General features: G+C 40.2%; 1 pseudogene; it reads left to right on the top strand.

The window, feature by feature from the left end:
• Positions 1-1,073: 1,073 nt before the first annotated feature.
• Positions 1,074-17,178, top strand: LOC133866240 (ankyrin repeat-containing protein ITN1-like; annotated as a pseudogene).
• Positions 17,179-17,829: the final 651 nt, after the last annotated feature.

Raw genomic sequence — 17,829 nt, 5'->3', positions numbered from 1 at the left:
GAAGAGAAGTACTGTGGAAATCAGACTATGAAGAAGAGGAAACAGAGTATGGGAGAAGAACTCTGTATTCTCTGAATGAATGAATGAATGAATCGTTCTTTACAAAATACTACTTATACTGTAATACAATGAAAAGCTACTTAACAGTAAGTTGAACTACCATAACAGAATTACAATAGATTACATTTACTTATACAAGTCGGTATGATCAATCCTAATGATACCTCAGCAACTCTTATTTGCTGCGAGTTCCTGAGACTCCCCCTCAAAATGGATGATGTATAATTGTATATGAATAAGAGACATCTTGGACGATAAATGACTAAAAGGAGAATATTTGCCAATCAATTGATGCTGTGAAGAAACATGGAAGTGTTTTGATAAGACCTAGCTAACTTTTCTCACATATCAAATGGCAATCATGGAATACAGGATTTGCAGCAATATAGAGGGCTACTTGATTGTCACAAAACAATAATGCAGCTTGAGGATGAGGTATTTGAAGATCACTTATTTGAGAGAACATCCACAGGTATCAGTAGATCACTAAAAAAAAGAACGAAGATGAGGTATTTGAAGATCACTAGATCACTAAAAAAAAAAAACTTAAGAATACTCATCTTTGCACGAGTTGGAATCTTTATGAATAAATTTTGGATTAATAGGTGGTTCAGCCACGCTGTGAAAAATACCACTCCATCATATTGTGACTAATATTACCTGTTGAATGAAATGAAATATTGGTTTGTATTGTAGATGATGTAGTGTAGAGTTGAGAAAAAAAAACAAGAAAAGATGTTTTTTTTTTTTTTTTTTTTTTTTTTTTTCAAGCACAGAAGAGACTCAATAAAGCATTGAAAACTTGAAAATGAAGAAGTACCAAACCTATCGATTTGTTTTCTTCAAGACTCTTCCATGCATGCACCCACCATCCGGTTGACTTAGTCATCTTTTTCCAATTTTTTTTTTTTGAAGTTTATTATAAAAGGAAACCCTTGTATGGTAGTTAACATGCAAAGCACCAAGCTCTGTTAAGTTTATAATTTCTTCTTGAGGTTCTTCAACTCTCTATGATGGATAGAAGGCATGATGAAGAAGAGAATATGGTTGCACTCTATGAAGCCTCGCGGAATGGGTGTGTAAGCACCTTGACCACATTGATCCAAAGGGACGCACGTATCCTTGATAGAGTTTCACTCACATTCTTTAGTGAGACTCCCCTACACTTATCAACTTTGCACGGCCACCTTGAATTTAGTAGAGTTCTTATCAACAAGAAACCTACACTTGCGAAAGAGGTGGATTCTGCTGAGGGCCATACTGAGATAGTAAAAGCATTGTTGCAAGCAAATAAAAATATTTGCTCAGCTATTGATCAATATGAGAGAATTCCTCTCCACTTGGCCACAATGAGAGGACGCATAGAGATCATAAAAGAGTCAGTTATTCCTGGACAAGAGTCCATCCGAGTGAATCTCAATGGAGACAGTGTATTGCACTTGTGTCTTCAGTATAATCATTTGGATGCTCTCAAATTTTTAGTGGAATCAGCTAATGGTGATGAATTATTCCTCAACTCAAAAGACCAAGATGGCAACTCCATATTGCATTTAGCTATGATGCTCAAGCAAATGAAGGTGCGTCAACAATGTCTATGGCTATCCACGCCTATGAAATTATTTAAGATTTACTTCTTGTTTTTCATTCCTTTTTTTGTAAGTTTGTTTGTATTCATAAAGTATGACAAAAAATTTAGATTGGAAGATCGATATATATATATATATATATATGCTCTTGTGGTGTTATTTCTGTTTGGTGGACCGTTGTTTGTACTTTTGATGTTTGTTTGAAATAATATTGCTCAGTTATTCATAAAAAGAAAAAAAAAAAGGTAAGTAGTAAATAACCTAAAGAAAGATCATTCAATATAGTTTGTTGGTACAGTTTCCGGTACGGTGACGTGTTGCCTTGTGATTCGTTGCCTTCCTCGATGTTCGTTCTCCTCGGGATCTGCAAAATAACAAACGGCTCGTCGGGGGTGCCGACCGGACCCCCACTCCGATGCCTAAGTCAGTTCAAACTTATTTTCTGGAGAATATCAGTAATCTCAAGAGTTCAGAGAATCTGTTTTTTAATACCTGGTGTAGTCGTCTTATTTATAGGCTCACAGTTATAAAACTGCTAAAATACTTGGAGCATAATCTGATTAGGAGTCTGAGTCCTAGATCACATAGTCTTGAATCTTATCTTTCTGATTAGGAGTCTGAGTCCTAGATCACATGGTCTTAAGTCTTATCTTCATAGAATTCAAATTGGGTAGTAGAGTCCAAACTGGATATGACACTCTCTTTAGCTAATATCATTCTATCAGGTACCTTATCCCATATTTGATGGGATAGAAGTCTATCTTGATATACTTGAGATATACGTCTTTTTGGAGATAACGAATGGTCTTATAAATTGGGTCTAATCTTGCTGGGCCGACCTGATGGGCTCGGCCCACATGTCTTTGGAGCTAATTATTTCTCCAACAGTTACCCCCCTAATTCTCTTATTTAAATTTAGAATGTAAGAGAATTAAATACCTCATTTTCTGAATCTGGATCTTCCATAATCTGTATCTGACAATTACTGCCTCTTTCAAAGTAATTATGACGAATAATGCCTCGAATCTCTGGAAGGATTAGAATTCCTGCTCCTTGTCAAAGTTCTAATTGGACTCTGATCCTTTATTAGACTTCTAATCTGATATCTTCTTAGACTTCTGATCTGATCATTCTTCTTATCTGATTGGACCATAAGTCCTATCCCAATTCTACCAGGGATAACTGATACCTGATTTCCCTGAAGTAGTTGCTAAATGTTTATCTCCTCCTTGGATCGGGTTGAGTGGATCCAACTTGTGATCTGTCATAGTACTAATAGCAACTTCTCATAGATATCTTCTTCATAAATGCCTCTACATAATATTGTCGGTAGGGCCAAAGTTGTCAAAATGATCTCCTACTCTCGGTAGGAGATGGATCGGACTGATGTAGTTGATTTCACCAAGATTGTGGTGAAATGCCACTCTTAGAGAACACTTTGCGTACGACTTTCCTGAGATCAAGGTTTTGTTTGACAAAAATGGTAAACCGTTGAAGAAAAGGCTTAACATACCCGAAGCTTCTTCATCGGTAGCGCTTCGTAGACCGCTTCCACAAAAATCTCTCTTGGGGGCTTCGGAGGCCCAGACTAGCGCTGAGGCTTTGGTTGTCCGAGACTTATAACGACTAGGGGCTTCTGGTGGCCCGAGGTTTTGTGCTTGGCGTACTGAATCTTCTAATCTGAATACCATCTAGCTTGGTCTCACCTGTGAATATCTTTATTTTCGAACTTTGTAATGTTTGAATTCTTTGTTATGGATAAACTTTCCATGACAAATCAATTCTCACTTATCCTCTAATAACTTGAACAAACAATCAGTTTGCGTAAGTTAACTCCGAGGAGGGTAAGAAAAATCTTTTGTTTCAACCTCTGAGCTAAAGAGGGAAAAATCTTTTGTTTTGAACTCCGTGACTAGGAGAGAAAAATCTTACTTTGAGTTATCCTCCTTAACTTAAACAAACAATCGGTTTGTGTAAGTTATGACCGAGGAGGATATGAAAAAATCTTTTAGAAGCGATGAACTTACTTGGTTATTTTTTGTAGAGGTGATATCCCCGTATGGTTTGTTATAGGGGTTGTCTCCCCGCATCTTTGTTCGAGTTGCTCTTGAGAGATCTTAATTTGAGAGTTTGGTGTAGCTTCGGTGATTTTCCCTTTGTAGAAGCTTTAACTTTGTTGAGCTACCCCCCATAGCTTTAGTCCGCGACCGCAGGATAAGTCGTTCGAGGCGGATAGTCAAGTCCTCTTGGTATCCTGGACGATGGTGTAAAAGAGATCTCGGAGTTCGTAGTGAGTCTCAGGGCTTCAACCTGTAAATACTTGAATTGATGATTTTTTAAAGAGGTTTTATCCTCATACCTTCCTGAAGCTTTTCATTCCTGAAACTTTGTCTTTCTAAACCTTTACCTTCCTGTTTGTTTTCCTGAAGCTTTATCATCCTGAATCTTTATCTCCCTGGATCCTTCCTAAAGCTCTGTCATACTGAATCTTTCCTGAAGCTCTGTCATACTGGAGCTTTTTCTCCCTGAATCTTTATCATTATGAAGTTTTACCTTTCTTTTCGGAAATCTTTGTAACCTGTAAAAGACTTTATATATTACTGAAATGAAATCATAACTTGAAATCTTTACCTTTTAATTTCTTTATCTCGGAATGCTCCAATCTTTTAACGTCTGGAGACCTCCAACCGAGAGGTTTTCTTGTCTTGGTGTCCTTTCCATAACCATTTCGGGTCGTCCGAGGAAAGGACTCGGGCCGATTCTATCTTGGATGTTCTTGTCCTTCCGAAAACCTGCAATCCTGCCGTTGTATCCTTTGTTGGACTAACCGTTAGGTTTTTCTTGCTCTCGGTGTTGGATAGACCGAGAGACTTTTTATTTTTCTGCTCTCGGTGTTGGATTGACCGAGAGGCTTTTCCTGCTCTCGGTGTTGAATGACCGAGAGACTTTTCCTGCTCTCGGTGTTGAATGACCGAGAGACTTTTCCTGCTCTCGGTGTTGAATGACCGAGAGACTTTTCCTGCCCTCGGTGTTGAATGACCGAGAGACTTTTCCTGCTCTCGGTGTTGAATGACCGAGAGACTTTTCCTGCTCTCGGTGTTGAATGATCGAGAGACTTTTCCTGCTCTCGGTGTTGACTAACCGAGAGACTTTTCCTGCTCTCGGTGTTGACTGACCGAGAGACTTTTCCTGCTCTCGGTATTGAATGACCGAGAGACTTTTCCTGCTCTCGGTGTTGAATGACCGAGAGACTTTTCCTGCTCTCGGTGTTGAATGACCGAGAGGCTTTTCCTGCTCTCGGTGTTGGACTGACCGAGAGACTTTCCTTGTTTTCTCTGCAAGGTTGTCTCCTTGGCTCTCGGTGTTGGACTGACCGAGAGACTTTCCTTGTTTAATTTGTTGTAGGGGTTGTCTCCCCGTATCTTTTCTGCAAAAAGGGTCTACGAAGCACTGCATATACTAAAACAAAATAGCAGAATGCACAGTAGCACCATATATTCTTTTTATCCGTCGGGATGATTTTGTGATCCTTACTTTAACATAAATCATAGTTGTAAAAGAAGAGTATGAACTTATCTGGTGAATTCAATGAAGATGGACCATCTTACTTGGAGCTCCTTATCCTGCACGCCACTCGATATGGTGCTCTTTGGGAGAGTTCCTCAAACTGGACCCTCAGCTCGGATTTGTCCCTCGGCACGTGACTGTGCACTTAGGAGAATGGCAAATCTAGAGGGGTCCTCAAAGTGTGCCATTTGGAACTAGGAGCTCGGGCATAGTCTCCTCGGGATAGTACCCTCGGAATAATACTCTCGGTATGTGTCATCTCGGTACATACTTTTCGCCTCGGTAGAATACCCTCGGATCAAACTTCTCAGATTATACTTTCTTCTCGGTATATCACCTCGGATCTAACTTTTCGCCTCTGTAGAGTACCCTCGGATCAAACTTCTCGGATTATACTTTCTTCTCGGTATATCACCTCGGATCTAACTTTTCGCCTCGGTAAAACACCTCGAATCTAACTTTCTGCCTCAATAAATCGCCTCGGATCTTTCTTTCGTTCTTTCTTTTCTTTTTCTTTTTTTCTTTTTTTTTTTTTGACATTTCTAGAAAATCACAAACAAGGCCGGCTTAACCGGCTTTTGAACAAGAGAATGACCGAATTGCCAAATCTCGCTTCAAACAACCAGATCGATGAGTCTTGCTTGCAGTTTTAACAAACCCATATTTGGCAGGTTTTCTGACTCGGTGGTCAAGCAGATCATCCCCACTGCCGAGGCCGTACAAGCTATATGGCCTCCACCTAAAAAATTGGGCCTCAACCCATCACAGGAATCTTTCTGGACAAAGCATTTCAGAAAAGCCATACTAACCATAAGGCCCACCAATGCCACCATATCATACCCAGCAATCTCTCCTTAACTTGGATGGCACGTGGCTTTTAACCACGTGGTCTGACTACCAAATATTAGTGGTCACAGCAACAATGGGTTAGGGGCCTGGAAAATCTGGTCCCCTGCCGAGATGTCCTCGGATCACTGCTCCAGCACAATCCGGCGATGGAGGGATGATCCGATCCGGTAACGGGACGTCGTGAGAGATGGTGCTGATCTCAAGGAGCTGTCGTGTCTCGCTGGAAGCGATTGGGTTTATTCAGAGGAGCAACGTGTGCCTGATGGGCGAGCTACGGGCTTCGGTCGGCGGCGGCGTGAGCTTGCGGAAGTGCATTGTCCTCGAAGAAGGTGTGCATGCTGCTCCAGCGCCGGATCTTACCAACCCTCAGAGTGACCGAGTTGAGGACTTCGCGACCAGTTTCTTGACCCACCGAACTACTCTCAGTTGAGTTGTCAGCTCTGTGGACAACCTTGATGTTACTATGAACCCTGTCCCTGAAACTAGGGATCCGAGGTGAGGAGGTTCTTGACTTGGTTCCACGAAGCCTGTGGTTTCTTTTGAGCTAAGGATCCGAGGACGTTCATGGTGGGGGATTCTTCATCACCTGACTCGGCATCATTGACGAGGATCTGAACTTGTCCGAGATGAGCCGGCGTGGATCTTCCTTTGGAGCTCGGACTGAAACGCAAATTTAGAGGCCGTGCAGGTTTTGGTCTCGCCTTCTGGTGATTTCGACTCCTGTTGGATCTCCCATTGACGAGTGTCTCTTCTGAATTTTGGGACTTGCTTGGTCGGTGACCAGTAGGCACCAACCTTCCTATATGCCGAGCCTCTTGCCGATACACCATGCAAACCTTTTACGAGAAAGGCCTGGGCTACGATCTGTTCGTCCTCGACAACCATGGCTCGGTAGCTAGGAAAGTCTTGGCTGTGATCTGGTTCCAAGGACCTCCGGGAGACCGTGGGCTTGATGGAGACCAGTAGATGCCACGAGTCTCAGAGGATTTAGTCGATAGCTTCAGGGTCAAAGGAGAGCATCCCGAGTTGGACTTTCGTGGAGGCGGGAAACTCTGATCTCCTACAGCTTTTGTTTTTTCTTCTTGACCCATCTTTTCTTTTTGCTGGGCCTTTATTTTCTTCTCTCTTTGACTTGAATGGCACGTGGCTATCAACCACGTGGTCTCTTAACTCTCACCACACTTCTTCTTCTTCACCAGGTTATTGCCGATTTGCGGTGGAAACAAGTTGGTTACCGCTTCCTTGATATCCAGCGGCTGAGATCAGACCTCTAGCTTGGGCCAGACACTCGAAACTGAGTCCAACGTTCGTGGAAGAACCGGTTCTAGCCAACTCAAAAGCCGGTTGTTGAGGATCTACTGTCGCCTCGGTAGTTCACATCACCGGGGCTTTTGATGGTCACAGAGTCGGTGGGAGTGGATCACGCTGAATTCCCTTCGACACTCCGATGGTGCCGGTGCCATGCAGGTTCTGCTCCGGGCGTTGGCCGAACGACAGAGGTGGATTTTTTGTGATGGACTGGCTCGCCGGACTGGTTCAAACCAGGACAAAGGATAACACTTTTTTACTTTTTCACAATTGGATGGCACCGTAATTCCATGAAGAGAGTCATAACTTGAAGGCCGAAGTCCTCTCATCCTTGGAAGTCCAGAATCTTCTGTGTATTTTTCTTACTGGAAATCTCCAGCCCACTAGGCGAAACCCGTCGTTTACACTTTGCCAAGCCTGCAGGCTTATTTGGATCGTGGGGCCGAACCCATTACTTGGATTGCAAGATCAAACCCAACGTCCCACCGAGACCCATCCACTTTGGAATTTTGGTGCGGGAAGCAGATCTGAGTCTGAACCCAGCAGTTCTGGGAGTCTCGATAATGGGCGCTGACTCGGTGGCGTTTGATGAAGCCTTCGGAAAAAACAACCCATAGTCCTTTTTTTTTTCTTTTTTTTTTTTTTTTTTCGCGGACCATGAGTCCACGGCCACATATTGGATGAAGGAGGACATCGAAGCCGCGGTGCTTTCCGGAGCGCTCTGAGCGCATGAAGACGCTGATGCCCACTGCAGGCTTTTTTAGGCATAGTCCACGCAGATCTTTGGTGACTTGGTTTTTTTTTTCCTGTACACCAAATCGGGTGCACCGAAATTACCCCTGATTTCTTCCTAGCCCAAATCGGGAAATCGCCATGAGATCGATGCCCACCAACCTTCCAGATTTTTTTTTTTTTTTTTTTTTTTTAAAACACAGCTGAGAAATTCGCTTCTTGGAGCTTCTAGTGGTGAGCACAAGCACACTGAACCCCTACTGGCAGAGACCACCCCCTTCCTATGGCCGATGCAACCCACGCAAAACCGTCTTCTTCATCCTTTTCATCTTCGTGCAGGTCGGAGATGTCCACCGTCCGACGTCTGGCTTGGGCCTAAGGTCCACCGACTCCACTCAGTAGATTCTGAGTGGAATCTCTTCGTCGCTTCTGCCTCGGAAGTCAGGAGCTACGGCTCAGTAGCCTGGAAAGACAAGGGCCGCGATCTTTGGCATCATGTGGTTCGCGTCACTGGGGCTCTTGATGGTTTCGGAGTCGGTGGTAGTGGATCTAGAGCTGGACCTTTGCGGTGGCAGATCCTTCTTCACGCATCACCGGCGAGGGTCTGAACTTGAATTGAGATGAGCCGAGGGTCTCCATCTGGTCTTCTTCTCTTTGGTGGAGATCCGGAGAAGAAGCCAGGATGTGGATCTGGTTGGCTTCTCCTTTTTGGGTCGACTCCTCTCTTCTTACCTTTTCAGGTCTTTCTCTACAAGGTTTAGAGAGATTTTTGTGGATTCATGACAGGTCGGCGCTCAAGGACATCCTGTGTTCAATACCGACCCGCGTCACATGGAGCCCAATCTGAACACGTTCTCTCTGGGTTCGTTTTGGGAGGGGCTGATGGAAGAGGGAAGTAGGTGTGTGTCTTCCATGTTGCTGCTGTCCCGGAGGTTTAGAAGTGGAGTCGCTCTTTCACCATTGTCTCGGGTGTCTGGGTCACTGAGGTGGTCACGGCGCTGGTCGATGGTCTCGGAGTCAGAGGGGAGGATCCCGAGCTGGACCTTCTCAGTTGTGGGTCCTTCGTCACCTGACTCGGCGTCACCTCTGTGGATCTTGTTTGAACCGAGGTGACTTGGTTTGGATCTTCCTGTCGCCGCTGCCTCGGAGGTTCAAAGGTGGAGTCTCTCCTTCACTGCTACCTCGGAGGTTCACGAAGGTGCTCTCAGGTTCGGTGGGGATGATCCGGATCGGTTGGGCCCCAAGTCTATTCCTTATTTTTTTTTTATATATATATATATATTTTTTTTTTTGCTTTGTTTTGCTTATTGGGCCGACTCCCTGCCTCTTGACCCATCTTCTTCTTTTGTTTGGATTTTCTGGAAGTTGGAGATCACTTGGAGGAAACATCTGGAGCTTCTCTCTCTTTGGTTTGTTCTTCAGAAACAAATCGACCCATCATCACTGAACAAATTATTGAGTTTGTGCACCCATGTAGAGTCGTTACTTCTGAGTATAGATCTAGAACATCTGTATACTGTCAGCATCGATTTGGTGTAATCAAATTCCGATCTCTCATCACAATAATCTTTTTCTTCTTTTATAAACCCAATTATTTGTCTTGTAGTGCCAATAAAAAATATAAAAAATCAACAAGTATTAGAAGAGAAGCACCATTCCAACCAAAACTCACAGTATAGTTGAAAGGCTTCATGTTTTTTAACGAAGCGCTTGTAAACGTACAAGGCCACAATAATTATTGATCTTTGTCTTAAGAGAATTTCAGATTTGACACCCCAAAATTTCTTTCCACAATTTAACAAATCGAAATAAAAAGAAAAGTATGGACTTATCTTGTTTTTCTGACGAAGGCGAGCACTGATTCGATGCCAATTGAATACTGATATGTCATAGTTGAACGTGATCTACTATGTATGACTGTAGATCTATATAGATCTGTCTTGGTCTAGCGATGATCTTTGAAGGAAGAAACCACATGCCAGTTTCAGCCATGATTTATCGCGTAGTCACCGTTGCGGATATTTTTTTTTTGCAAGAAACGATTCGTCGTTCCCACAGACGGCGCCAAACTGTTGGTACAGTTTCCGGTACGGTGACGTGTTGCCTTGTGATTCGTTGCCTTCCTCGATGTTCGTTCTCCTCGGGATCTGCAAAATAACAAACGGCTCGTCGGGGGTGCCGACCGGACCCCCACTCCGATGCCTAAGTCAGTTCAAACTTATTTTCTGGAGAATATCAGTAATCTCAAGAGTTCAGAGAATCTGTTTTTTAATACCTGGTGTAGTCGTCTTATTTATAGGCTCACAGTTATAAAACTGCTAAAATACTTGGAGCATAATCTGATTAGGAGTCTGAGTCCTAGATCACATAGTCTTGAATCTTATCTTTCTGATTAGGAGTCTGAGTCCTAGATCACATGGTCTTAAGTCTTATCTTCATAGAATTCAAATTGGGTAGTAGAGTCCAAACTGGATATGACACTCTCTTTAGCTAATATCATTCTATCAGGTACCTTATCCCATATTTGATGGGATAGAAGTCTATCTTGATATACTCGAGATATATGATGTGTTTTAAAATAGTACTCGCAAGTGCACGAATCGTTATGCAATATAGCGTATTGCAAGTGCGAGGTCGATCCCACAGGGAATTGTGTTGCGAAAAATTAATCTCTATTGAAACTAATCCTATTTTAACCTAGTTCCAAATTTAGGGGTTTTTGATAAAAGAAAACATGAACAAAAATAATGAAGATAAAGGGGTCTAGGGTTTCGGAATCCACACTCACCAAATCACAATAACCTAATCTCATGCTCATCACACATATTTTGAGGTTGTCACATACAAATCTTAGGTATGCTCTACATTGCTTCAAAAATCATTTGAAATATTCAATGATTCCGTTCATAGCACAAATCACAAAGAGTACCAATTGAAATCAAAACATCTAATGTATCATTCAATCACAATGGATATCATCATTCAAACCGATAAAACAATGTATTAGTCGAACGATGCACAATGAATATCCAATGTTTTGATAGATCAAACACCAAGCAATCAATTTTAATAAGACTTATTCCACATCATCACTTGTATCCGGAAACTACAAGAGATATCAAAACATCATCTCATAAAAATCGAAGTAGAACAATGAGAAATCAAACCCATAAACTCAAATAGCATGAACAAGCAAGAAACTCGGTTTCTCTTCAATGGTGAGGTTTCATCCTCAACCCCAAACGAAAATATTAGCTACACATGATAAAATAACTACAACTTAAAACATTAAATTAAAAGCATAAAAATCAAAGAGTTGCAAAAGGAAAGAAATAAGCTACAAGAAGAAGATAAGCAAGAAGTTATGTACAAAGAGGCCCATGCCTCCTCTCCCCCCCTTTGATTTTCAGCCTTGGTCTCCTTTTATAGCCAAGTGGTTTGTGTGGAATGGGTGAGTGGGTGTTATTTTATGTATGAGTGGAGAGATGAGTGATGAGTGTTTTATGGAATGAGTGGTGAGTGTTTTATGGAATGATGTTGAGTGGAAAAAAAGGTGATTAAGTGGCTGAGAATGTGGAGAAAAACGTGTATTGGCTCTAGCTTTGGGGAGACAAGGGATGAAGCAAAAGAAAAATAATAAGAGAGATGGTTCCGGATTTTCGGGATGATCCGACGACTGAAATTCAAACCGCCATATCTTTTTCCACGCATCTCCAAATTGGCTGAAACTTGTTGCGTTGGAAATCTGACATCTTGAACTTCAATTCAGACCTAAGAAACTCCCAAAACGGATATCGTTTGGTCCTGTTATGATCAGTCTAAATGTAGTGGTCTGCTGCATCCGAATTTCCTTGTATTTTGCTTGAATTGTATCATTTCTCTCTTATTGTCCTACAAAATATAAAAACACTAAAACTAACCAAAGCATTAGAAAATAACAAAGCTAAAGGTTTAACTAATGTAAATTAAGGGGTCCAAATACACAATATTTGGTACTCATCAAATACCCCCAAACTTACATTTTGCTAGTCCCTTAGCAAAACAAAATGAAAAACAAAATCAAAGCATGAAACATAAATCCTCTTTCGTGGGAGACACGATTGCATTTAGCATATGCAACAAGCCTTTTAAACCCCTAGGACTCCCTAGTGGACGAGTGAAGTCTCGTGAGGGTTTGCCAGAAATGATACCCACAAACATTGAAATGCCGTATTATCAATTGAGCGAAAATCATCATTCAAACACGTGGTTCACACATCATGAGCATGTTTAACAAAATGAATGTCGCATTGTCATATTATCAAAAATCGATCAACTCATGGATGGAAAAATTGAGACAACACATGTTCAAAAGTGTAAAGTGTGAATAGCATAGAGTCATGGGGTTTCGATTTTCCTTAAAGCACATATATCCAAAAATTCGCAGGACTCCCGTCAAATAACCAAGGCTTTATTTTACATTCATTACTATTTACTATTATTTTTTTGTGTCGGCTGTGCAATGTTTGACTCCTTTAAGCTTTCTAATTGACCCATGTAACGAGTGTTGGGCCAGTGGCTCCCAAACCAGATGGTCTTAGGGCACTAGATGTAAAACATCCCTAAGGGCTTAATTACTCAAGTCAAAAAGGCTACGAAGTCAGACTAGCCAAACAATCATCCAAGCTGAAATTCTCCTCTTTTTACGCGAACACCCAATGCTTAATGAGGCAAGGGGCCCGGTTACTCAATGAGAAGTCAAATTGGTGATATTATTATTTTAAATTTTTTTTTTTTTTTTTAATTTTTTAACAACTAGCCAAGGTTTCATCAACAAGTTATCCTGCAAATCTCAAGACATATAAATTTCAATTCAAACCTCATACCCCACAGAAACAATGCTAATGTGCTTGTGCTAAATAAATTAAACATGTCAAGTCTCTTTTAATCCAAAGATGAGTCAAAGGATCTCAGATTTTCATGTTTTACAATCACTTCCTACAAAAAATATGAACCTTTTTTTTTTTTTTTTTTTTTTTTTTTTTTTTTTTTTTTAAAGAAATTGCAAGTGGGGCAGACAGAATTCTCTAAGAACCCAGGTTCGTTCCCAGGAAAGTGAGGGGGGTCACACCGGACACACTTAAATCCCAAGACTTTCCTAGCCAGAACTTGCCTCGACACTTAGATAGCGCCGTAAGACCACACTAGCAAAATATACTTTTTTTTTTTTTTGAAGATTAAAAAAAAAAAAAAAAAAAAAAAAAAAATTGAAGACTAACACGAATGCATAAAACAACCAAAGACACCAAAAAGGCAAGAATTAAAACTTACAAATTTGGACCAAAGAAAATAATTTTTTTGGCAAGAATTTCTGCTACTGAACTTTTCCAGGTAACACCTCCAGTGTTGGTTCGATCGATCGACTTCGCAAAATTCCGCACAACCTGAAATAACAATAAAACAGAAAACCTTGCTTCTTTTTTTTTTTTTTTTTTTTTTTTGGGTTAAACAATAAAACAAAAACAAATAAAAATAAAAAGAAACAAAAATTGGAAGAAGAAAAAGAAAACGAAAATCTACCTAAACTAGTAGAAAAATAAAATCAATTCAAACAAAAATCAATTTCCACAAACAAACAATTCCCCGGCAACGGCGCCAAAAACTTGATGTGTTTTAAAATAGTACTCGCAAGTGCACGAATCGTTATGCAATATAGCGTATTGCAAGTGCGAGGTCGATCCCACAGGGAATTGTATTGCGAAAATTAATCTCTATTCAAACTAATCCTATTTTAACCTAGTTCCAAATTTATGGGTTTTTGATAAAAGAAAACATGAACAAAAATAATGAAGATAAAGGGGTCTAGGGTTTCGGAATCCACACTCACCAAATCACAATAACCTAATCTCATGCTCATCACACATATTTTGAGGTTGTCACATACAAATCTTAGGTATGCTCTACATTGCTTAAAAAATCATTTGAAATATTCAATGATTCCGTTCATAGCACAAATCACAAAGAGTACCAATTGAAATCAAAACATCCAATGTATCATTCAATCACAATGGATATCATCATTCAAACCGATAAAACAATGTATTAGTCGAACGACGCACAATGAATATCCAATGTTTTGATAGATCAAACACCAAGCAATCAATTTTAATAAGACTTATTCCACATCATCACTTGTATCCGGAAACCACAAGAGATATCAAAACATCATCTCATAAAAATTGAAGTAGAACAATGAGAAATCAAACCCATAAACTCAAATAGCATGAACAAGCAAGAAACTCGGTTTCTCTTCAATGGTGAGGTTTCATCCTCAACCCCAAATGAAAATATTAGCTACACATGATAAAATAACTACAACTTAAAACATTAAATTAAAAGCATAAAAATCAAAGAGTTGCAAAAGGAAAGAAATAAGCTACAAGAAGAAGATAAGCAAGAAGTTATGTACAAAGAGGCTCATGCCTCCTCTCCCCCCCTTTGATTTTCAGCCTTGGTCTCCTTTTATAGCCAAGTGGTTTGTGTGGAATGGGTGAGTGGGTGTTATTTTATGTATGAGTGGAGAGATGAGTGATGAGTGTTTTATGGAATGAGTGGTGAGTGTTTTATGGAATGAGTGGTGAGTGTTTTATGGAATGATGTTGAGTGGAAAAAAAGGTGATTAAGTGGCTGAGAATGTGGAGAAAAACGTGTATTGGCTCTAGCTTTGGGAAGACAAGGGATGAAGCAAAAGAAAAATAATAAGAGAGATGGTTCCGGATTTTCGTGATGATCCGACGACTGAAATTCAAACCGCCATATCTTTTTCCACGCATCTCCAAATTGGCTGAAACTTGTTGCGTTGGAAATCTGACATCTTGAACTTCAATTCAGATCTAAGAAACTCCCAAAAAGGATATCGTTTGGTCCTGTTATGATCAGTCTAAATGTAGTGGTCTGCTGCATCCGAATTTCCTTGTATTTTGCTTGAATTGTATCATTTCTCTCTTATTGTCCTACAAAATATAAAAACACTAAAACTAACCAAAGCATTAGAAAATAACAAAGCTAAAGGTTTAACTAATGTAAATTAAGGGGTCCAAATACACAATATTTGGTACTCATCAATATACGTCTTTTTGGAGATAACGAATGGTCTTATAAATTGGGTCTAATCTTGCTGGGCCGACCTGATGGGCTCGGCCCACATGTCTTTGGAGCTAATTATTTCTCCAACATAGTTGAATTAGATTTATTTCGTTTTGTTTTTGTGGAAGTGCTTTTAGAGTTTATGGTGTTGTTGGATGACACAATAGATTATTGTGTTTGTGCAGGCCATAAAATACTTACTTTCAGTACCGGAAATAAAAAGGGAGGCTAATGCCATGAACATGATTGGTTACACACCTTTAGATGTCTTAGAAGCATGTAACACATGTCCAAGAGATTCTAAATGTTTTGAAATCCAAAACATTCTAAAGGAAGCTGGTATCAAAAGATCAACGGATCTAAATTCTTCCCTGTCACTAGCACCGAGTGGTACAGGTGTTGATGGAGCACAACAAGCTTGATCAAGGTTTAAGAGATGGTGGGGCTGCATTCATTTGTCATTAAGTAAACGCTGGAAGCGCCAGGAAAATTGGATGGAGGAAACACGTGGCACATTGATGATAGTGGCCACTGTGATTGCAACCATGGCTTTCCAAGCTGGGATCAGCCCACCAGGTGGCGTTTGGCAACATGATACATCCAACTCCACAGAAGGTCCCTATACTCGAGATAATATATGTGCAGCTGGCACAACAGTTTTATGGTATTCCAATCCTGATATCTACCTATGGTTCTTAGGTTACAATACCACATCTTTCTTTGCATCTGTGTGCGTCATACTTTTGGTCATTATTGGATTTCCTCTTAGGAGCAAGTTCTTTATTTGGCTCTTGACGTCAGCCATGACTATCTTAGTCGCGTCCATAACATTGACCTATGTAAAAGCAGTGGTTCTGGTGACCCCGAATCATATTCTAGAGAGATTTATCTTGTTGGGCTCGATATTAGTAGATATTTGGGTAGGAGTGTTTCTGATTTCTGGTGTAATTCACGTAATCCCCCTACTCTATTGGATGGTGAAGAAGTTGTGCACTTTCATACTGTTAAGAGTCCCACATTGCCAAGGTATGCCTAGGTTGTGGGCTTTATAAGCCTTGAGCAAACCTCTTCCCTTGAGGCGCCTTTTTGGGAATGAGTAAGGCTCAAGTGACTTCAATATGGTATCAGAGCCACAAGCCCTTGGACGATGTTGGGCCTTCCCTCTCGATGTTGAACACGTGTTTGGCCAAAAGATGCCACACATGAGGAGGCGTGTTAAGAGTCCCACATTGCCAAGGTATGCCTGGGTTGTGGGCTTTATAAGCCTTGAGCAAACCTCTTCCCTTGAGGTGCCTTTTGGAAATGAGTAAGGCTCAAGTGACTTCAATACACACACAGGTCAACAAGGGGTCCAGTAGAAGATTCGGCTAATGTCTAAGAGGGAAACTGTCATGATCGATCAGAAATTCAGTTAGATATTTTAGAATAGAAATCCTATCAAGCTAGCCACTGATAAGAAAGAACGTAGGGGTAACGTTTGGGTAATCTCATTGTAATATTTAGGTTTAGGTGTAAGGTTTGTTTTGGGTTTGCTTATGCAAATTTGCATGGTATGGGTTTGATTCCTTGTGTTGAGTTTCCCTTAATTGGGTTGGTTTGATTTCATGGATTTGGTGGTTCGTTGCAAGTTAATTATTGGATTAAGGGTGATGTTTATTGTGGATTTTAGGTATTTCTTGCTGATTAACGAATGGGTTCTGTTGTGTGATGATCTTAGTCTTAAAGGCATTTCTGGGTATGTACAGCTTTCATTTGATTTCAATCTGCCAAAATAATCTTTTTATATATTTCATTTTCTTCTTTTTGTTCTTTCTGTTCTTTCTGTTTCCATTTGATAAATTTGTTTAGTTCCTGCCATTGGTTTGTCATTGTGTTGTGCGAAGGAATTAGTGCAGTTAAAACACTTGATGTTTATTATCTTGTTAATCCACTTGCCATGTCTAGCCCATGAGGGTGCTGTTTAATTTAAAATCTCGAAACACTTTGTTACAAGGGCACACATTCTAGTTTAGGATGGATTTGTTGAGGAATTTTTTATTTGGTTTTGCTTTTGTTTCTAATTTAGGATTTATTTATTTATTTTTTAAAATTAAAACATTATCGCTAATAATGTTCTTTATTTATTTATTTATTTATTTTTATTCTATATTATTAGCGGCAACCCTGACATCGCCATTGATAATAGGTCATTAGCGGCAACCCCGATGTCACCGCTAATAATAAGTCACTATTAGCTGCGATAAACAAATTTCTTGCAGAGAGTGCTAAGTTCATTAGTCCTTAGATTCTATTACTATTAGAATTGGGTGATGTTATGCATAAATCAGTGATTTACTGATGAATAAAGCATGGCTAATAGAATTTGGAACCACATTCTCTCTTTGGTAAGTTATTATATATATAACATGAAGAAGAGCTTCCAATGCAGTATCGTGGCCACATCTTTAACCTAACAAAGAAACAAAGACAAAAAATGTAGTTGTAGAAAAAAAAAGGTTAATTAACCAGACTATGCTTATTCTTTATTAAAGAAAAAAAGAAAAGGAAGTTTAAATTATATTGTGCACTTCTCTTACAAATACTGGTACCTAATTAGGAAATT

This window comes from Alnus glutinosa, chromosome 4 (assembly GCF_958979055.1).
Source record: "Alnus glutinosa chromosome 4, dhAlnGlut1.1, whole genome shotgun sequence".
Taxonomy (NCBI): domain Eukaryota; kingdom Viridiplantae; phylum Streptophyta; class Magnoliopsida; order Fagales; family Betulaceae; genus Alnus; species Alnus glutinosa.
The sequence above is the reverse complement of the archived record's forward strand: the minus strand, read 5'-3'. Positions and strand labels throughout refer to the sequence as shown.